General features: G+C 44.7%; 1 protein-coding gene across 1 annotated transcript in view; it reads right to left on the reverse strand.

Annotated features, from left to right (window-relative positions):
• Positions 1 to 1011, reverse strand: part of xpnpep2 (X-prolyl aminopeptidase (aminopeptidase P) 2, membrane-bound) — a 70008-nt gene extending 68997 nt beyond the window's left edge. The window contains exons 1-2 of the mRNA XM_061788326.1: positions 945 to 1011; positions 151 to 208 (exon numbers count right to left, since the gene is read on the reverse strand). The gene's annotated coding sequence lies outside the window, so the exon portion shown is untranslated. The remainder of the gene's footprint in view (positions 1 to 150; positions 209 to 944) is intronic.
• Positions 1012 to 23505: the final 22494 nt, after the last annotated feature.

Consider the following 23505-nt stretch of genomic DNA (forward strand, 5'->3'; position numbering starts at 1 on the left):
AAGAAAACACAGTGTTGAGTCGTTTTTGGCCGAAAGGAATGCAAACAAAACGACGTGGTCACATTCATGCGAGTGTCGAGCAGCTCATAAGTTCACCGTATCTAGTTAGCATGTTAGCATATCGATACGTTGACAACAAAGGATGATTACCTGATGATGATGACGACGACGAAGATGCTGCCGTCTCGTGGGTACTAGGAATGCCAATCTAAACAGTCAAATAGAAAAGTTAAAAAAAAATAATAAGAAGAAGAAGAAGAAAAAAAAGCAGCAGATTCCCTGAGCTTGGCAAAGCATGTTGTTGTTGTTCTTCTTCAGCAAATTATTAGCAGTGGACAAATAGCTTTTAGAGTTCATTCCTGATTATTGGGACAAATCTGAGCATTTTATTTCAATTTCTGATAAATATCAGCAAACACTAACCATAAAATGATCACAAGTGATTATCTTGGTGTGTGGCGTTTGTTAAGAGTGACTTCTTCCTTCCCGATCCGCTTGGAAAACATAATCTTAAAGCATATTTGGAGTGATTTCAAATATGTATACAGCGCAGTGTTATTTTCTGTATCATGCAATGAATAAAGTGACTTGAATTGTAAACACTGACAAAAATGAAAACGATTGGAATTATACTGCAATTGTGGCATTATTAGGACTAAAACAAAGAAATTGAACAACTGTTTCAGGATTGAAAATAGTAGTACATAAAATGAGAAAAAAATTGATCACAACTTTCTTGAGTGAAGATTTGTATTGTTAATTTAGCTCCCTCACCAATATACAAAGATCTTAAGTCTCAGTCGAGATTTATGCTGCTGTCGGACTCGTACAAAGAAATTAGCATCAAACATAAACATTGCTGAGCTCGGATTTAAAAAATAAATAAAAAAAGTCAAAATAAACAAACGTAAAACCATAAATCAGAACAAATTGAGGAAATGTACCTTTTCCTCCACAACGTGAGAAACTGTGCCGCCATCTTGGATATGACCCATAATGCAGTAGGACTCACTTCCTCTCCATAAAAAAAAAAAAAGAATGCACATCATGTGACCAGTTCCTCCAATCAAAAGAAACAAAGATCTTACGATTCGTAGTGTTCAAGTAAAATTGAAAAAAAATCTTATTAGTTTTTGCATTGTATTGCCTCATTCATGATTACAAAAATATATATAACATAAATACAATTTAAACATACGTATATTTTACGATCGTCAAACAAAAAAGAAACGTCTTTCCAAGATATAAATAAAATGATTTACTATTTACTCATACAATACTTAATACAGAATGTAACATTTGTTTATATGTATATAAATGTATATACCCCTATAAATCAAATGTATATACACCTATGAATCTAAAGATTATATACATACATACAGTGGATATTAAAAAAATTAATTAAAAAAATGCCTCTGATTAACCTCAAACAAAATGTAGCTGTTCTAGTAGGCTTTTCCTGACATTTTCTTTGTTTTCTAGCAGATGCCAGAAGGTTTTTCGCTTATACTGACTGCTATTTTTGAAAGAAAAACTAATTTAAATATATACTGTATATATGATTTACTGTACATTGATTTATTCATAAAATATAGATCATATAAGAAAATCCCTGATTAAAGATACAAATATGAATCTTGTATGTCAGAGAGTCCTTATTGCCCTCTTGAATCTTCACGTTGTCGGTCTTGCGGGAACGTTGTCGGAGCGGAGCGGGCCTCGCATCGGAACCCCCAGCGGGACCACTCGGGGAAGTGTCTGCTTGACGTGCACGCAGAGTTGACAGACAAGGAGCTGGACCCCCTCGATCCCCGGCAGCCCCCAAAAGACGCCCGAGGTTATATCAACCGGCCTGGCTCGGTTCTATAATTGCGCCCGGGGTCAGCGGGAGGATATGGAGCGTGACAATGAAGCGATAGGGTTACAGTTTGTGGTCAAATGCCAGGAGGAGGGGGGGGGGGGGGGGGGGGGGGGGGGGGGGGACAGGGGACGGGCGGGGCATTGCTGCTAGGCCAGACGTCCCTTGAAAGAGTTCAAGGTCCATCTGGCATTGGGACTCGGGTCCTGTTCACTGTCACTGTTGGAATGCGTGTCGCTCGCCGCCCGTCAGCCGCTCGACTTCTGCAGAGGGGAGGGAGGCCTCGGCGCTCCGTGTTTGCTTGGCTGCGAGACAAAAATAAAACACCCAGCGACGTATTTACAGTGTGGATAATATTACACGCTTGCTTTGGGATGATTGACAACACACATTACGACAAGTCAGCACTTATACAGTACTTTTATGTATGATTGATTGAGTTTTTTTTACATTTAGATGAATATACTTTTGAATTGTTAGTTTTTCGATAATGACTTCACTGTTATTAAAATAATCAACAGTGGCGGCGACGGCGGATGACTGGTTAGCGCGTCCGCCTCACAGCTCTGAGGTTGCGGGTTCAAATGCGGGCTCAGTTGGCATGTCGTCCACGCCGTGCCTGCGCGGGTTTTCTCCGGGTACTCCGGTTTCCTCCCGCATTCCTAAAACATGCACGCCAGGTTAACCGAAGACTCCAAATTGTCCGTAGGTGCCAACGTGAGTGCGAAGGGTTGTTTGTCTGTACGCGCCCCGCGATTGGTCGCTGAGGAGTTCAGGGCGCACCGCGCCTCTCGCCCAGCGGAGATAGGCGCCAGCACCCCCGCGAGCCCAGTGAAGATAAGCGCCACAGAAAACGGATGGATGGATAATTAACAGCAATATAATATGCATTGTCATGATGATTATTATTTCATTTTGCCAGTTAGTCAGTGAATTCATTTTATTATCGCTATCAGTTCTACAGTTATTACTTTTGATATGTATTTTATATTCAATGCAGAGCAGCAATTCAATTGTAAGATTAATCTGTCATCTGTGTTTTATGTAGGCTCATTTTTTTCATTGGTTGGAGGGGCAGTGAACTATGAACTCTGCCTAGCAACAAGAAGCCACTCCAAAAAAACAAAACAAATGGAGCAATCCTGATCTAGTTTTCCACTTGACTCAATTGGTGCTTGTTCATTATTATAAATATAAAAACATCAGTGCTTCTACACGATGTGTGTGTGTGCATGCTGAAACAGATGCAAGGGGAAACATCTGGATCATCTGGCAGAGACGCCCGGAATCGACTCCTGCCACATAGTAAAAACTTTTAGTGCTGTTGGCTAACCGGCGGCACCGCCAAGAAGCTCTGAACGACGGACGTCACGGAGCTCGCGGCGCACCTGCACAGGAAACATTTGCGAGCCTCGCGAAGATTAAACCCACGTGGGACCAAATGGGCAGCAGGGGTCGCGCACGGTTCTCTTATTGTTTCTATTCATGTCATTTTGATGGGCATAGCGGGCGCGATATCAGGTGACATCTCAATTTATCCAGCCCGCAGGTGTTCCACTCCTTAAGAATATAAATACATTGGCACTGGTTGATTAACAGTCATAATCAAAATGCTTCTAAATCACACTGGGTTGCACAAAACCTATAAGGAACGACTGAAAAGATGTTGCAGCATGTTTAAGGGTGTAATATGTTCGTGTATTGACCATTTAGGGGGGGGGTGGGGGGGGGTGTCACCTTTACAAAATAAGTACACTTACTGAATTGTACTGTTCGCATAATTATTTTAAAGTGGACAAATTCGAGAAAATGGACTTTTTAAATGCACGTGAGGCTCGGGGCCATTTGTGTTTGGCGTGTCCACTGCATGCGCCACATGCACATGAGTTGACAAAGTGTAAATGGGCGGATTGGTGACGAAGTGCTGCTTCCACGAGTGAAAATGCAGTTCACTGCCTCAATGGGAGCTTGTTTTCCCGTCGGACAAGCCGGATTGAGGACAAGAAGTTGCAACAGCCTAGCTCCGCCCTCGTTACCGCGGTAGTGAAAGCCCCTTATCGATAACGTACGAGAGTAGTCGATACCCAATTGGCCGAAGGCTAACTCAATCAGCCTCCTAACTTTGCCATCATGACAACGTTACGCGGCCGCGGTGTAAAAGCGCTACACGTCCCTCGAGCCCCAAAGTCAAGTGTCCTCTTATTGGGAACTTCCACTCCTCTTAAACGCGGAAACATTAGCCGCCGACTACGGTTACGCGGAGATCCACGGTCGGGGTAACACGAGCCGCTTTGCTTACATATTTGAAGGAAACAAGCAAAGCCCTGAGGATTTCAACCGAGAGTCTCAAGAACTCGCAAGCATCCGGCTAACTCCTCGTGATAAAAGTCCGCTTGAATTGTAGGCGATATGGTTTGGATATAACCCCGATCTTGCGTTTTGGGTCTTGTTGAGAATGCGTGTATCAAACTCATCTGAAACAAATTCCTTGGAAAAGTTACAAAAATGTATACATCGCCAAACGGAGCTGAGCCGTACTGCTCAAAAATGCCAGAAAACGCATATTGTACCGCAATGAACTAGAAATGTGTGCCGTACTGAAGTGAACAGGGCCAAAATGCTCGGAAAAATCTGGCCCTTCCCCAACTGAACTGAATCATTCTGCTTGGTGCAAAGCAGGCTTTTGAGGCCCATCTCCAACCGAAACATGGTTCGCCACTTTGCAGCCTCCCCGACCCCGAAGAAAGAGTTTTTCCTATGATGGAGGGGGAATAGCATGCAGTGTTATTATCTCGTTAAGAATACGTTAAGAGGCCGTGTCGCCTGTCAAGAGGGCGTCGCTTTGCCGGTCAACCACGAAGGCATTAACAGCCTCAGACAGACAGCGAGAGACCGACTTGAAGCAATTTCCCCCCCTACCGCTCATCGGCCTCGGTCGGACGTGTACAACCAAAGGGTTAATGAACATGTGCATTCAGTGTCTTGGTGTGTTCTTTTGTTTTGGTTCTTTCGTGACAACTGGCCCAAAAACACCTCTCAAGACTTGACTTGCAACGACAAACTGTGATGATGACGAAGCAGTTGGCTGTTAGCTTGCTGATCTTACATAGGCCCGTTATTTTTGGATCGCTACAGTATACCGTATATAGGAAAATAAAGTATGTCGTCTGTAAATAGCTTCCCGTGCCATTATCATTATCGAAGTCAAATCTGTTGTCAGAATTAGGTTAGGGCCCAATAAGTTTTTTGACTTCTTCCGACTCCTATTGAACATGTACATTTGCATGAAAGGATGAAATCTACTTCTGCCTTCTTTTTTAAAATTGTGTAACCTGTTTTGTTTTTTAATTGTTCGTACCGGTCTATGACGGTCGAGGGAGTCGAACGTGGGGGGGGACTTTCTTGAATTTTTAACCGCGGGTTCACGGCTGCCCAAACAACATTTGAGCGTGTCTAAATCAAACATTCATGTGGAGAAAGCATTTGGGCCGCGTCCAGCCATGAATGAATAATGTGCCAGCCCAGATTAGGCAAACTCTATTTACACCGAATAGCAGATTTCCTTGAAATCACTGGCCAAACTCCACCGTTTCAAAGGCATCTGAGGATGCGCTATTAGCCAACGGGCACTTCGGGAAGTCTTTCATGCGGGTCAAGCTTGCAGACCTGCAGCTGCTCAGAGAAAAAGGCAGAAAATAAAAGCCCGAATCAGCAGCTCTGCCTCTGCCGGATTCCATATCTGCTCGCGCAGCGGCGCAATGACTCAGCTGACCATCTGAGTGTTCACCACTTGGTAAGTGCATTGGAGCCCATTGGAAAATGGATTGAAAATATACAAATCAAGTCACAGCTACAGTATACATACGTATATACAGTACACCCACAACGCCTGTTCAAAAGTTCGGCACCAGTGACATTTTTTGATCACCAATTTACGATTTTTGCTGTCGGAGCCTATTTTTTTGCTGCGACCTTCAAGGGGAAAAACCTGAGATACGAGCGAGCGCCGGATGGTGACAATGAACTCAACTCGCTTCACAACAAGCCGAAGTTGGGCAGATAGTGAACGATAACAAAAAGGCTTCAAGCTTTTCACCGGTTGAGGTCTACTTTCAAACTAAACATCGTATGAAAGCCCACTAGCTTAATGCTAACACACAATGCAAAATGCCATGGAAAGGATAATGAAACTAGCACCGACGTTAATTACAATATATTTGAACACAAGTGGTAGAAACACACGCATGTATGTATGTTTTGTGAAGTACAATATTTTAGAGTACCATTTTTCTTTAAAAAACAAAAACATTTTTGGCATTTCATTTCATTTCAACGGGGAACAATGATTTGAGATACTCATACGGGTTTTGCTTTACGAACTTGGTCACGGAACGACAAAGTTGTATCTCAAGGCACCGCTGAATAAATGCCACAAAGGAGGAGGCTCAGTTATATTTTGGGGCTGCTTTGCTACATCCGGCACGGGGTGTCTTGAACCTGTGAAGGGTTTAAAGAAATCTCAAAACTATCAATCCGTTCTGAAATGGAAATGCGCTGCCCAGTGTCAAAAAGCTCGGTTTTAGCTACAGGTCATGAGTCCTCAAACTGGATAAAGACACAAAACAAACACCCCAAAACATTTGAGAATTGCTAAGAACAAAACCTGATTCGAACCCTATTGAACATCTGTGGGAGGAGCTGACTGACTCAATGTTAGTCTGTGGCCATTTTGGGAAGCAATTGAGTCCATGTGCGTAGTTTTGTCTGTGTAAACGTACACAAGAGTGCAAACAAGAGCCATATGCAAATATCAGAGAATTGTCCTTGGCTGCACATTCCCGCTGGAGCGCATCGACACCTTCCCATTTCTCCTTCAGGATGCTAATTGATGAAAAATTCAACATTATGCTAATCGGAGGGGGACTGTGCTCTCGGGCGATCGTCCCCCGCAGTAAATCGAAGCGGCGTCTTATCAGCTAATTAACTGCACCCGGTTGTTTTTCAAACAATAACGTCTGATTTCTTCCTCGGCGACTGTTTGCGCGTGCGTCGGAGCGCGCCTGTGCGGCACGTGCGCTGGGGCCGTTGACCCCTGCGAGCTCACAGCAGCGACGAGTCGGGGTGGCCGCGGAGCGTGACGGACGTAAAGCGGGTTCACGTGGCAAACGCTTAATAATCTCATCCGTCGTCTACGGATCGCTTCATGTTAAACATTTTGTCTGCAATGGAACAAAAGGTTAAGCTCAAAGTGGACTATTTACTAATTAGCTTTTGCAAGATGTTGTTTGCATAATTAACCAAGTATACATTCGATACAAAGCAAAGCAAATGATGGGCGTGTACAGTATAAATCAAATAAAAAAACTAAACATAAAACGTTCATGTGAAAGGCTTTTTCGATTGAAATGATTCCCAACATATATTTCTCAACTTGGATTTTATTTCTTAAAAATAATAATATTAAAAATGGATAAAAATAATTGAAATCTCAAGCACAAGGACATTTAGAAAAACAAGAGAACACTTTTTTTTTTAATAACAAAATTAATGTTAAATAAATATGACTATATATATATATATATATATAAAATCCTTCTCCATATATAAGTATGATCGACCTTGGCCAAGTTTTGGAGCGTCTATTGCATTCAGCTGAGGATTGCGCGCACAACAAGTAAACAGCGGCGGCAGATGGCCCACGTTAAGGCTCTGCCAGCCAGCCAATCAGGAGGCAGAACAACAGCGAGGTTAAAAGCTAACCTGCGGCCACTCTGGCTGATAAGACCTTTACCGGGCAGCCGTGTGGGGGTCTGCTAACCCCCAAATGTTGATGCCAAAATGACACTAACATTAAATAGGATCACCAGTGAGCACCTAAGTGGACTCTTGTTAGATCAACAAAAGTCTTAAAACTGCTCCAGGGGGTACACTTTGTAAAACCAGACCACTTGTTAAATCCCCAAATATGTACACGTCTGACACATGGGGCTTAACAGAGATATACAGAGAAATTCAGTGGCACGTTCTTAAGTTGAGAGACGAATCGTGTGTTTGCGTGCGGCTGGTGGCCAGCTCCATGTGTTCCTGTCATCGCGGGTTCAAAAGCCGCACGTGACCTCCGCTGGATAGGCGGTTTCCTTCCCGCGCTTCCTGGCGTGTTCCGAATTGTGCGCTGTCTAGCGAGCCAGAGGCTTCCTTAATGTTGACGTTAATAACCTTGACATTTCTATAGCATGCCCGCAAATAGACGCTTGCATATGTCACTGTTGCTGGATGATGATGTCACCAACCGAGTTTGTTTCTCGGACGCAGTGGGGGAGATACTTATTTTTAGATCGTGGTAAAAGAGTATGGGTCAAAATGTGTGTGTGTGTGTGTGTGGGGGGGGGGGGGGGAAGAAAGTATTCCATTTAATTTAATTAAATTTCTAACTAAATTAGAAGTTGCAATTTTAATGAGTGAATGTCAAAATTCCCACATGAGCATAATTTAAAAAGTTAGTGAGCGATACTATACATGATTGTGGCACCTTTTTATTATCTCATGTTATGCTGAAATGTATTATGTAAATATGTAACTCCGCCATGAGGGCGCATTGCAAATGAGAATCTCTTCTCAACTGCCTAACGAGGAAAAAGAACGTCGAGGGTGGGGCAATCGTCATCCCTCCGCCCGCTCGGCGCCCGTCACCGCGGGCAACTCCCGATCCCTCTCGAGAAGACTGGCATCGGAGAGGCGGCGACGACGGCAGCGGCGCTTCTCTGTCGGGAGAGTCGCCACCGGGCTGGGTCGCCCGCTCAAAGTGTGGGAACGAGGCCGCCTTTGTTTACGTGGCACGGAAAAGGGAGACTCGGTTTGTTTTTACGTGAATTGCCACTTTGCGAAGCAGGAATAGAAATCTTCCCAGGAATGAAAAGAGAGAGAAGAGCATCCCGTAGAAAACAAATCAAACCATATTCGTCTTTAGAGGTTTCATTTCCTTCTGGGTTAAACAAACACACCGTGCGCTATAAAATACATTTCTCATAAGTGCGCCCGTAAACAAATCGGCTTCCTTTGGCGATCCACAACCATCCACGGGGCATTTTGTGGGCCTATTAAAAACGAGCCTCTGGCTTAACGATCAATGAATTAGCTTGTTATTCCCTCTTAAATGCGCACACGTGCTGCTTCAAAATTGTGTTTTCCCCCCCATTGATGTCAAAATGCGTCCATGTTTACAGCCACTTTTATGCTTCATATGAAAAGAATTGGACTTCTGCTTAAGGCAACGGGTAAATGTAGGAGCAGTTGCACCTTTGACATTTTTAATAAAACACTCGCAACTCTTAAGGGGTTCATATCGGCCATTGTGTTGGGTCCCACTCTCCGAGAAAAGTGTCCTCAACCCCAGAATGGCTGCTTGCGTGATGATTAAATGCGTTTTGATTTTTGGCGGGGGGCCGTGTTGTAAACTTCCTGTGCGGCTGCGCGGCGCGGCCCGCCATGAACGCCGTTATTATCCCAGAAAATTAGCCCACGGTTCAAGCAGCCCTCTGCTCCAGATCACTCTTCGCTAACCCCTCGTTTTTCACCCCGTCTGGACGCTTGGACCCCGATACCCCCACCCCGCCGAACACCGCCATCCCCATGCGGGCCGATCCTAACCCCTGTGAATATTAAGCAGGCTGCAGGAATGCTTCAACTAAATTGGCAGCAGATGTCGTTGAGGGGATTTGCCGCGGAGGTGTTTTGTCTGCAAAGTGAGCCGTAAAACATCGGCCGAGCTGACGGCTCCTCCGGCGTGTGTGTGCGTGTGGTTCGACTTGGACGCAAACATGGCGGAACGCTGCACCTTCAGCTGAACGCTCACTTTGGGAAGGTTTCATGGGGCACGTGCGGCTGTGGCGATGGATTCTTAAGAGTTAAAGTGAATTTTTTGATGTCGCCAATGCGGGATCTTTTCGTTGGAAATGAAACGAGAAGTAGCTAAAGGCCGTAAGATGCTGCGTGTGTGTGTGTGTGTGTGTGTGTGTGTGGCGCACGCATGAACATAACACAACTACAATGCATTAATTAAATAGCCAGAAAAAGAAAGTCATGATTAAACTGCATTAATAGGAATGTTTTTTTTGCATGAAGGAAGGACATATATGCTATATGATCTGTCTGTATACGTTCCTACAGCCTTTGTGTGTGAATATTTGTTATTGAAGGGGATAGGACTCCCGGGACTTTAATGCTAATTTTGGTTAGCCCGTCAATAGTGACGGGCATGAATCTGGCACGGCGGGCCTCGCAACGGTGCGCCGTTTGATGGGTGTTGGTCATTTCGTTTCCTGTGGGTGTTGGTTTACAGCCGACTTCATTCTGCCAATCAAAGGGGCTTCTCTCATTCCCTTTAAATGTGGCACAGTCGCAGTCTTGCATGACATCCCTGTGCGGAAGAGGGCGATGTGTAACCGCAGCGGTCCGTGCTGCGTGGGAGCATTGTCACTGCGGAGCTCAGTATTTCTCTGCCTGTCCTTAAATCAAATTCACCAAAATCGTGCTAGACCAAGAGTCTAGCCTTAGCTGTGGTCTGAGCAGGCGTTAGTTTACACCCACTTTCTGCCACCAAATTCTTGCTCCGCCAGGGTACCTCCTAAGGACACACCCTCGCTGCGCCGGAACGCCCAGCTTGGTGCAGACCGGTCACACGCAGCGGCCCTTGAGCTTACATGAAAATCAGGATGCGCTGTCTACAAAAAATAGAGCCCTACATATGTAATTATTTTTCTTGCGCGTTTAGTTTTATAGCAACAGTATAGTGTGTGTCCATGTTGCTTATTGTTAGGCTAGAAATTGGAATTTTGCAATAATACATTTGCATAAGGTACGCATATTTGTCCACTCAAGTATTAAAACAAACAAACAAAAAAAAGATTCAAGATTAATTCAGATTTGCGAGTCATCGTGAATTAACTGCATCGCGAATCATGCGATTAATCGTAATTTTCCAAGTGGCCTAATAGATAGATAGATAGATCCATTTTTGTAATGATACAGCAAGAAACTCCTCACTTCTCTCCTCCTGGTCTCCAACCTTTCCGTGACCTTGCATAGAGAACAGAAACTGGATGGATGGATATACAAATATGATGTCATAGTAGGTCAGATCCCATTTTTCTTGAAAGTCATTCTTTTTGTTTGCTGATTACACGCTTCTGCTGGCTCAAAGCGAGGCACTGTGAATACAGCAAGTTACCAAGTATGGTTCCTGGCGCGGTAAAGAGTTAACACACAAATGATACAATGCAGAATCCAGTCGTAAACGTGGATGTGAATTCATATCGAGATGACATGTGATAAGGTATGATTTGAAAAGCCTCCATGGACTTGGCAAAATGTTTTTACCTGCCAGTCACGTCACTTTGAGAGGAAGCAGGCGCGTGTTGTCGGTGCGTCTGGGGGGGGGGGGGGTGAAAGATGAATGACTGACTACGGAGGAGAAAATGTTTTGGTCGCTCGCGGCAAATTCTCAGGGAGCCCTTCCTCCTGGCTACGACCGCCGACATAAACTGTGACACATGGGATTTATTTTTTTTATTTTTTCCCCCCTTTATACTCCCGGTTTAAATTATGAGCGCTCCGAACTCCAGGCGACGGACGCTTGGCTCGCAGCGCAACAGGAAGAGGAATGGGACGCGAGCTCAAATAAGTCAATGGATGCTAATAGGAGCTTTCAAGTCTCAAGAATTTCGCATGCAAAAGGAAGCATGACTGAATCCAGTGCATGACCTTCTTAATGATTTAAGTATTTAAGTAGTCGCTATTGACTGTGCAGCATATTGGAACTCGAGCAGCATTATTAGCATAAATTGAGTCGGGTGTAGACCAGAAATAAGGGAATCAAATGCAAAAAGTCATTTGTAAGCCACTGTTTAAGAAAGCCAATAGGACTACGCTGCCACTCAAGTGAAGGTTTAAAAAAAATACAAACTAAAAATCGGCGACGCACTTTCGTTTACTGAAATACAAAATGAGAAGACTCGCGATCAGCTGCTGTAGGCCACACCTCACGCACGTGACGCTCAAACGATCACGTTCAAAATGTTCAGTGCGACTCAGCACACACGAGCCACCGTTTAAAATGCGTGCTGCTTGACCCCAAATAAAGCGCAGGATGTTCTAGAAGGAGTTTCCTGAGAATTTCGGGGTTTTCTAGTAGATGCTTGAACGTTTTGTGCTAACACTGACTCTTCTTTGGAACTGTTCCTAATTCCCTCCACCTAGGCCCCGGTCCCAGCCGCATTGTACTACTGAATGTCTACACTGCGAGGCAAGGTCGGAGAAAAGAAGAAATTTGTTCCAATTCATCGCATCCTTGTTTTTCCAAACGCGCTTCAGAATTGAAATAATTTGCTCCACTTGCTCTTGTTTGCTTCTGGACGGTCCTAGCCTGAAGGCGCCCGTCCCCCATGTAGTTATGGAACTGAAGGTTTCCAATTAGATGTTCACAGCTGCAGACCCTCCTCTGGAACCTTTCCAAAGGACTGTCGTCCTTCAAAAGTTTCTTGTTCCAGGATAAAGGTTAAATTACACCTGTACTTGTTCAGGTGGGGCATGAACTTTTAGGTTATACCGGTAGTTCCTGGTTCTAAAGTTTTCCGATCAGTTGTGTTCAGAGTTGCAGACCCTCTGAAAGGTTCCTGGACCATTCAGAGACCACCCTTCAAAAGGTGCTTGTTCCAGGGTAAAGGTCCTGCAGTCGAAATGCAAATACACTTTTTCAGGTGAAGCCTGACTCGCTAAAGCCACCTCAAGTTCTAGGAACTTTTAGTTCTCGGTACTTTTCACTTACCAATTCTGGACCTCCCAAGAGTACCAACCCGTTCCTGACTTTCTAAAGCCAGGAACTTTTCGTTAGTGGCAATCCTGAAATTAAAAGTGCCGCTTGAAGGAACCTTTGGAGAGTACTAACCAATGAGCAAAGTCTTCTTTTGCCTTTCGATAAATGACTCCAAAGCTTTGGGCAATAGCTCCTGTGGGCCTCCAAACGTTCCTTGGTAAAGTTCCAGTGCTTGAAATGTGCCAAAATAAAATTTCCTATTGAATGCTGAGCTCTGTAACATTCCAACTACTAACACGATATATTATTACATTAAAAAAAAATAAAAAAAATAAATTTAAAAAAAAAAGGAGCTTTTTACCTCAAGTTAACGGCAGCCGAGAAATCAAGTTCTCAAGATGGTAGCCCGGGGGCGCCAAAGGGGCGGCTGACGTCGGCGGGTCCCGGCACCTGCTGCGGGACTGGACGTGAGGGGAATGACGGCGGGTAAACGTGAGGTCGGAGCTGTCAGCAGCCTCTCGGTTATAGCGGCCAAGCGGGACTGCAGATATGAGGAGGGTGGGCCGGCCGCCTGGGCGGGGCGGGGGGGGGGGGGGGGGGGGGGGGAAGAAACAGCGACAGCGATGACATGATGGCCATTCCGCACTGACGTCGTCTGCACCAAAATTACTTGTTTTGATTCAATCTTTTTGGTCCTTCAACATTTCTCAACTCAATCACACCATTCTTCCAACTTTGGTTCAAAATTTCAAGTCCGAAATTCAGGACTTTCAAGCAGTTTTTAATGTTTGGAAAAAAAAAAAATGGACAGTTTTCCCACAATTCCACAGGAAGAAACAAACCATTCCGACTTCAAACTGTTCATCTCACCAATTATCCCATTTCCCCAATTCACACACTTATTTAAGAGATACGCTCCTTTGTATATTTTTCCTCTTCTTATTTTCTTCCTCGATCCCACCTCCTGTCCCCTCGTATTTATTTGCTTTCTTAACAGCGCCTCGCTCGTCACGGGCCGACATTTTTAAAAAAAACCACCCGAGCGCTCGACGAGGACGAGTGTTTATTTGCGTAGGCGAACCCGAAGGCACACGATTATTTTGCCGATTCGTACGCTTAAGCGACAGGCTGACCTTGGCTTACGTTACCTCGGGCCTTCAATCGCATTCCGCCGCCGCACCCTCGAGATGTTTGGACTGATACAAGCGGCTCGGGTGTCATAATTGATAGGCCCGAGCTGCCACTCTTGGCGCGAGGGCATTCCTGCACCGTGTGATATTAATGGCATGTTATGTCCACTACACGCATTGTTTGAAATGCTCTCCCTTCTGCATAAGCAAAGCGTCAAGTGAAGTCATGGCGAAAAGGTTCAGTCCGACACCGAATGTTTCCTGAAGGGACCCTGGCCATTTCTTTTGCTTGTTGCTGTTTGTCAGTTTGTTTTTTTTTCTTCTTCTGCTTTCGCCACGCTCATGGGCGGCCACCGTCAAGGCTAACGGAGGCGCTGATCCATGAAATCAAGCTGTTCGGCTTCAAGGGGCCGGAGGTGCCAGTGTCACATTTTAGCATTTGACATTGTAAATTATTTTTATTTTGGGAAGGAAATCACTATTTTATAGTTTTCCAAGATAATCTACCTGTGTGTTATTAAGGGGTTAACTGATTGCAGTAATTACATTCAGCTTATTGGTGAGTTGTATATTTAATCATTTCTGTTTCTGTGCCGGCCCGTCGAATTATGTCGTCACATGAAACCGATTTGCGGCACAACTTTACGTTGGTGACCGCCGAACTATGCTGAAAAACTATCGACGACGACGTCATCGACTTCGACCGTCATCACATTATAGCCGACCCCCCAAAAAATCTCATTGTCGTTCAACCTCGAGTGTTAAAGGTGAAGTTTGCGGTTTCCAAGCGGCTAGCAAGTTTTGAATCGGGCCTGCCTTGACTCCTCCTTCCTCCCGTCGTCTGTACAGTTAAAAAAAAAAAATACAAAATCATTTACTCCAGATTTTGTGAGCTTCTGCATAAAAGTGCAAAATTACAACCGTAATAATAAACAGTGCTGTATTAATACAAACTAAGCATTCGTATGTTTGTAAAGACTTAATTTTCTGGCACAGTTCTGACACTGAATTTCATGAGACAGATTATTACTGTACGTAGAGCGGCACTGAAGTAATACGATCTTGTAGATCTTCTCCTCGGTGTGCACGATTGAGCATTTCGGCACCGAGAGGACAGACTCCAGGCTTTCTCCCAAGTCGGCCGTGTTTCACGTCAGGACAATTCAACAAGCCACCCGGCGCAGGTCCAGACGTTCAAGTTATTACACATACATAACCACAAGATCACTGACCGGACGCTAATCCCATCCGATATGTTAATACTACCGTCATCTTTATGGCAGCGCTAACAAGCCTTCCAGTTCGTTAACAGCCGGGGAACGCTCAAATCTCACGAAGATAAATGAGAGAGGGATCAGTGGACATGAATCACCGCGCTCCTCGCATAGTTTTATAGCGAGGGTAAAGCCTCAAACCCAGAGGCTGCCAAGTAAGTCTCAAATCCACAAAAGAAATCACACAGAGGATCTCTAGGAACATTTGATTTATTCAGGTTAAATCCAAAGTACATTCAGATGCTTGAAGTCCAAGCCCGAGCCAAAAAGGACTTAGTTGCTAAATGAGATCAAAGAGGAGCACATTTAAAAACAAATACAGACAGTTGTGGATGCACTGTAGCCTCCACTCTAACAAACATCGTGCTCCAATGAATTCCGAGCTGAATTGTACATTTAAAGAAACTTCAAATTTAACTCCATTTTTGAGTCGTTTGCGTGAATGGAAACATGTCAGGCCAGACAAGATGAAACACACGGTTAGTGGAAAATGTCTGCCACTTACACTCACTGCGAGACCCCCACCAATCCTCCCACTCGTCTCCGACAGCTTCATCTTTCCTGAAATGTCAGCGTCATCTGCCAGTCATTAGTTATCAATGATGCAGCTGACCTTACGTCTGTTTAAACTGCAGCATCCATACATCCACTTTCTAGAGCACTTGTCCTCGTCTGACAGTTATCCAGATATTCAGATTTCAAATATTTGTGGGCACATAAACTGATAGTTTCTCTTATCAGTGTAAATGGTAGTTGTTATATAAACAAAAAGCCTCCTAGAACAGCTAAACTGTCTTTGCAGTTAAGGCACTTTAAACGGTTTCAGGCGTGTGCTGACTCCCATTTAACAAGAGTTTGAAATGTGACCGGTTAAATCCGAACACAGCCACATCCCCAGTTATAAGAGGGTGTGCACACTTTTGCAACCCCTCTCTTCAAATAACAGGTAATAGGTCACCTTAATAGTGGAAAGGTTTTGAAATTATCTTGTTTTTTTTTGTTTTTTGTTTTTTTTAAATCACAAAAACCTAGCAATTGAACAGGGGTGTGTAGACTTTTTATATCCACTGTATAAGCTAAAAAAAAAAGCACTGTGAAGTGAACGAACGTGACCCTTTAACATTGCATGTAGTAATTTCATCCCGTTATTCGGAATACTGAAGATTTATCGTGGCAGCTTCAAATTGCACCTCAAGTGAGTGCAACATAAACGTCTCCAGATTATGAGCTACTTGTTGCTCCTCGACGTGCGTCCCACTGATTAGACTGCTGTGTACTAGTGTACCGTGGCTCCCATTAGCGGTGAGAAGAAGAAGCTGGCAGTCTCGGAGAGGCTTTCACGGGCGATAAGGCGTCCGGTAATGGCACCGCGGGGGTTATTAAAGGTCTGCTGTGCAGACACGAGGAGAATAAACAAGCAAGCGCTTCCACTTGGTATTCAACATATTAATCACGGATGACAAACCATCTAGTAAATAAAGGACTGGTGGGGGGGGGGGGGGGGGGGGGGGGGGTGTTGGCACCATCTCAGGGGCTTTCTGTCACTTACTTCAAGACACTTTGTTGGGCAATGAGGGGGGTCTTTAAAGTGTGCTGAAGCTACAAAAGTGGGGAAAGGATGAGTGGTTGCGGGTGACTTTTAAAGTGCTGGTAGAGACCCAGTGCCCATTCGAACGAGGGGGGGGGGGGGGGGCGGCGCGGTCGGTTGGACGTTCCGGTTATGGATGCGAACGCGCGAGAGAGAGAGTACGTCAACTCGACGTGCCAGCGCGGCGGATGGTGAAAACAAAAACAAACCAAAAAATAACTCCAAAGACGGATGGAGTAACAAGGGAGTATCTCACAGGAAATAGCATCACACTCTGAAGCTGCTTCCTGTTAGCTGTGCAGTGATGGCAGGGCTTTGTTGCAAGAAAACATCTGAATTGTGACAATGAACCGGAATAACACGGGGATCTTCCAGAAATTCCTCGTGTTATTCACCTTTGTGCCAAAATATCCTGGAAGGATATCCAAGGTTTAAATTGCCCTCACTGGACACCTCATTAGATACACCTGCACAAGCCAGTGGACTGAAGAAAAAATAATACAACTTCTCGTGTTTACTGTACGTAATGCACGTCAGCCAAAATGGAGCAGGAAATAGCAAAGTAATAGGGGTCGAACCCATTAGTGCAAGAGCCGTCTTTACTTCCTCTCATTGATATTTAAAGCTACAAGTCAACAAATCACGTTTTTGGCATCTCATCTTCCAATCGGCGAGGACTTTCAGTCAGTGAATGAAGTAAAAGTGCTTTTTCTCTGGCTTTTTTTTGGGTGTGTTTTTAGTGATAACACCGCAGAAGAGTACAAGTGATGGCAAAGAGATCAAATTTAACTATTACATGACAGCACATTAGAAAAAAATCTACCCCTGGCTGCTTAGTTAGCAATAAGCTGAATACAGAGGAAGAACAGAAAGTACACTGGGAAGTGATCGTTATCATGGTAATGAAAATCAATACTCGCCATGGCAACACTTTGACTCTGGAGTCATTCCACTTCCGTTATTTCCTATGGGTTGCCATTTTTCATGGTAGCGCTCTACTGCATACATTTCTATTAGAAGTGTTTCGAAGACTTTTTCTCTTTTAAATTAGAAAAGCTGTACCATACAGTAAGTATATTGGTACCGCTGTAAACTCACATCATGGAACTAAACATCATGAGTAAATGGCGAACAAATTGCAATTCCAGATCATGTACACTGCAAGAGTTGGTCACATGGAAGGAATTCTTAAAATAAACACAAAGTGAAGTTCATTTGAATCGAATGAAATCACACCGCGATCTTTACGTCGCTCATAATTCCTGTGGACACGTTTAAACAAAGTAAAGCCCACCATGGCGCGCCTTAAGGGAGCGTCTGTTTTCACTTCTGCAGCGATTGGATACACCTTTTCCTTTTTCTTTTTTTATGTCATGGTGTCTGACTGGTTTTAATTGTAATTAGAAAAAAACAGTAGGCGAGGTCACGATGTGAGCGCCATTAATCACGGAGGACAAACGCATCGGTGAAGTGGCCTGGCGTGATGTTTATGTTGAAATGGAAAACCTCCAGACATCATCGTGAGCGTCCATCTCCAGTTCATCCCTGACAATTGGACCAGAGTGTCCTAATGTATTCTCATGTAATTGTACCAAGATGTATGTGACATTATCAATTAAGGATGTGCTCGAGCTCTACAAGACTTTTTAGTTTTTAGTACCTGAACCTCTCAAGGGGTAGGTGGTAATGAAGGTCATTGTGTGGTGGAGACACTTCGTATAAACACTGTCTCATGTAGGCAATATGAGCGAAATAAGCTTTAACCTTCCTTTTTAACCCAAGCCCGTCATGCTGCCTCATCCAGAACTCCATCCATGTAATTTTTTGTACGCCCCCTATTGTATTGTATTCTAAGTCTCTTAGAGGCGGACTAGTGTACCGAACTTGAGCATTCATACACCATTTGGCGTGGCGTGGCGTGGCGCAGAGGGTATCGTACGCCGGTTTGTATCCCCACCCAAACGCACGTCGTCGTCGTCGTCGCGTGCAAGACACTTCGCCCGCATTGCCTACGGATGAATGTTTGGTCGGAGGGGCCGTCGGCGCAGAGTGGCAGCCACGCTTCTGTCAGACTCCCCCAAGGCAGTTGTGGCAACACAAGCAGCTTACCACCACCAGGTCTGACAGAGGAGTTAATGAAGAATGCATGAAATTGTAAATTGTGCCGAGAAAAACTCTATATTAAAAGTGTCCAGTGGGCCCAAGCAGAGCATGAATTACATAGTAGGAGTATGGCCTAACGACCTACAAGCTGCATGTTGCTAGCACAACAGATGTCGGGAAGTAGCCCTGTGAAGGCAGAAAACCGACTGCACTGTGACTCTTGTCAGTGATTTCCTAAGTTGTGAGCAAAAGGGAGTAGCACATCCCTTTTGGATTGTAGCCATTACTGGATTCTTGGCATCTTTTCATTGCGTAGCATTATAGTTATATGACAACTAAGACTGTTCATACATAAAAGAAGGTATTTTCTTGGGTTCTAGACAAATGCAGCGTCATGTTCCTCCACTCACTCCCCGTGCGTGTGCATGTGTGTGTGTGTGTGTGTGTGTGTGAGAAAGTGAGTAATTACAGCAATCTCACAAGTTGAGCAATTAGCTGTGGCGGCCAGATGGGGATCATGCAGCTGTGCAGGTCGTCTTTCAGTGAGATCATGCGAGGCGAGGAAGACTCTCAGTTCCTCCTCACTGCCTGGTGACAGCCTACCAACCTGGCAACCTCATTTCCTCACAAACAACAAACACAGACTCCTCCATTCCCTTTGGCATGACGGGTGGCGACTGCATGGTGGTGTGTGTGTGTGTGTGTGTGTGTACACACGTGTGCAACCCATTAGTGCCTTCTTTATTATATACAGTTGTGCACCGGGGGGCTGATTCCGCCGCAATGCTTGTTTGGCCATGCAGGAGGAGACAAACCCGAGGCATCCATCACACGAGAGACCATCCAGAGCTGAGAGGTGGTCTTTGCGGACATCGCACTAATGAGAACCAAACCGCCTTGTTAGACGACTGCGGGGTTGACCGGTCGGAGGACGCGAAGGTCCGTTACTTAAGACGCCGTCTGTTTCAATCAAAGTCAGCTTGATTTCCTGGCCTTTCCCCCCCACATAAGGGCTTATTTCCGTTCTTCTATTAGAAGAGGAAGTCTTCAGTCAGTATGCGTGTCTGCAGAGTGGGGAAAAAAAACTAGGCTACCTAATAATTGTGGACACCGAGGGTGATAAATCCTGAAGTCCTTCACATCTCCTGCTGAAAGAGAGCGCAGAGTCAACAAGCCGGTCAGCAGGAAGTCGCACACCGTTTTTACTCTGCTGGCAAACCATGTATTTTCACCATTAAATCGGATTTTAAAAATGGTAGCTAAAGTTAGCCTCTGCTATTGGTGTTAGCACCTTTTAGCGGCTCCTGAGTTTCTGTCAGCCCCATGTTAGCTTCTAAGTGCTATTTTAGTGTTGGTACATATTAGCAGCTCATCAGCCTCAGTTAGCTTCAGGTTAACCTCTGTTATTAATGTTAGCATTTTTAGCAGCTCCTGAGCTTCTGTTAGCCCCATGTTACGTTTTGTTAAGGCACCTTTCAGTAGCCCATGAGCTTCTCTTAGCCCCTTGTTAGCTTCTACGTTAAGTGCTATGAGTGTTAGCATTGTAATGCCCTCGCACGTGTCAAGGGCAACACAGTCCCTGATGCGCTTCAGTCGCTTTATTCCCACGAGCGATAACAGAATGCACATTAATAGCAGAGCTGCTATCGGCTACAATTCACGCCCAGTCACTCCACACGCAGACGCGGACATTTTGCGGCTTTGAAAAAGTATCGGCCCAGTATGCAGGACAAGGGCGGAGCTACGGGAGCCGGGGAAAGAAGGGCGGCCGAGGGTACGCTCATGTTATACCTTATCATCACTGCGCTAACACGTTTTGGGAGTTCATACGATTATTAGCAGCATGTGGCCCTCTGTTAGTCTCTACAACAAAGGTTATTTGTCTTATCAACCTTTTAGCAGCCCTGTTAGAGCCTCATGTTAGCCCTTACTATAAACAGCACATTAGGCTATGTTAGCATTGCCTTAACTAATTTTATCAGACCTTTAGCACCTCTTAGCAATGTAGGAATGGGTTACCTGTTTAGCCTGTTATCTCTGTGTTAGCAATTGGAAGCATCTTTTAGTGGCGCATTAGCTTGTTAGCCTTTAGCAACCCTCAACAATATCTGAAACTGTTAGCTCTGTATTAGCTCCTCTAATCTCTAAGTTAGCAATTGTTATACACATTTCTGTCCTATTTAGTTCCTACACATCTGTTACCATTTAATGAGCATTTGTAATCCCTATATTAGCATCTAACATTTGTGTGTTACTGTGTTTCATTTCATCCGTCTGGCGCATCAGCTGTCTACATTAGCCATGTGTTTTAGCAATGGTAGCTCCAGAAGTCAGCGTATTCGCATTGCTGTCTTGTTAGGGGAAAATCAGTGCTTTTTTCAGCTTGGCCCCTGCACTCGCTGATTGTTAAAGCTCTCCTTCTGCACACCACATCGTTGATTGGATGGAGGGAACAAAACGCAGCAGAGCCGAGCGACTGAAGGGTGTGCAGGTGTGTGTGCGTGTGCATGTGTGTGAGAGAGAAAGAGAGAGTTGGCTAGCAATCAGCATTAGCATTCAAAGCCCATAGCAATCATTTTGCAATGGAGACAAGTTCGTCTCGTAAACGAGGCCAGCTGGCGGGCCAAGAGACATCGGGGAGGGAACAAGAGAAGAACGAGTTTGTTTCAACGTAGATAAACAGAATTCTTTTTAGTGATCACATCGTGTTCGCATGGCCACTTGTTGCTAGGCAGAATTCATCGAGCACAATTGAATAACCAGACCTTAGGACGGCCGGAAAGTTCTACAATTTGGAGTTACTGTTACACTTGTTTGCATCCTTCATTTTTGCGGGGGAAAAAAAAGGTGTTGCACTGTTAATATTGCACTTTCCTAAAAAGAACATATTCATGTTGTTGCTGTTTCATTAAAATGTCATTAAATCTATTCCTGTAATATAAGCAGTTTGTTTTGCATTGTGTTCCCTTATTGTACCCAATATGAAGCAGCCATCAACCCCAGCGTCACGGACCAAACTGCATTTGATTTGGAAAAAAACACAGATAGAAAGTTATGTGATGTGGTCGGGGGCTGCCCCTCATGACGTGTTGTGCAAGACAAAAGTATGGCAGAAAGAGACGTCGCGCATGAATAATGCCGAGGTGCCTGGGAAGGCGGCTAGCAGTCTGATTACACCCCTGACCTTTGGACTGGGCAGACACCCTCTACCCATTAAAGGTCAGAGCCACTGGAGCTGTTGACTGACCCCAGAACAGCACCGTTGCCCCTGCAACACACACACACACACAGGTAGACAAAGGCTGTCTGTCTGAGTTTTGAACCGTTACGTCCGACTCTAAAGGCCTTCCCTTTTCACGTGTTAAGAGGTGAAGTTAAAAAAAAAAGTGAAAACTGAGATTTACATTCAGACCCGACTCAGCAGGGAGGACGGGTGACAGAGTGGAAACGGAGAGGGGTCAAGCGGTCAGTGAAAGAGGATGAAGATGGCGACAGTGATGTCTGGGCTGTCATAGCGGTTCGTCTTGGTATCTCAAAAGTCAAACACCCCAAATGGTATAAATCCTACAATTTGGAATTCAGGCAACATCACGTCAAATTAAACAACCCAGTAGAGCTCTGGTTTAGGGCTGCAGCTACTGAATATTTTTAGAATCTAGTAGTCGACTGATTTTCCCATTGCTTAAACCAATAATCGGATATAAATTGACTGTGCATTGTTAAACATTAATACCAATTTATTATACTAACACATTTGCATGTGAGGTGCAGGCATTATTTTTGGAGCCAATTGAATTATTCAAGTTATCCGATTAATCGTTTCACCGCTACATTGGTTATCTATCGGCCTATTTCTGAAAGTATGTCTGTGAGCACACCGCTTTACACTTCTGCCCCACTGAGTTTTTTTCACCCATGACATGACACGCAAGCCTGGGTGAAGATCCAGAGCATTTTCAAGCAACGGCCGGACGACACTCCGAATCCCCCATGAGTGCGACGCCCCTGCTATCATGCCAAAGCCAAATTGTAAGCAGATTTGACTGACTAAGATTGACCAAGAAAAATAGAAAGGCCATAAGATCATATTGGTAAAACAATTTCCATCAAAGACAAATATAATAAATAAGATGACGTTTTTTTCCCCCCTAACCTTTTAGTTTAATCTGTTTTCTTACTTATAGTTTCACATATTTCTAATGTGTATACAATATATAACAATAGTATATAGTTTTTCTGATTATTGTGAAAAACCATTACTATGTAAGACTAATATTTATATATATTTATGTTCAGATTTGTACTGTTGAAATAAAAGCTAAATAAATTATTATTATTTTTTAAAAAAAAGCAGTTTCACTATGATTTGTGTTATAGTGTTTGAAGTGCTGCCTCCAAAAGTGAAAATACTTTTGCCTTTATGGGCACTCATTCCCCCCCCCCCCCCCCCCCCCCCCCCCCCCCCCCCCCCCCCCCCCCCCCCCCCCCCCCCCCCCCCCCCCCCCCCCCCCCCCCCCCCCCCCCCCCCCCCCCCCCCCCCCCTCCTTCACTCTGGGCTCTGTAGAAGATGCTTTTAAGCGTTGTCATGGCAGCTGAATCCGTACTCGCCTTTGCCCCAGCATTATTTCGGGCAAGGTGCCCAGTTGGTCACTTGCATAAACAGGGCTGCCCTCTCAAACCGGCTTATTTCAGCAACACAAGAAATAGGGCGAGTTAAGTACCATTAGTCTGTTCCCCAA

This window comes from Phyllopteryx taeniolatus, chromosome 10, assembly GCF_024500385.1.
Source record: "Phyllopteryx taeniolatus isolate TA_2022b chromosome 10, UOR_Ptae_1.2, whole genome shotgun sequence".
Classification (NCBI taxonomy): domain Eukaryota; kingdom Metazoa; phylum Chordata; class Actinopteri; order Syngnathiformes; family Syngnathidae; genus Phyllopteryx; species Phyllopteryx taeniolatus.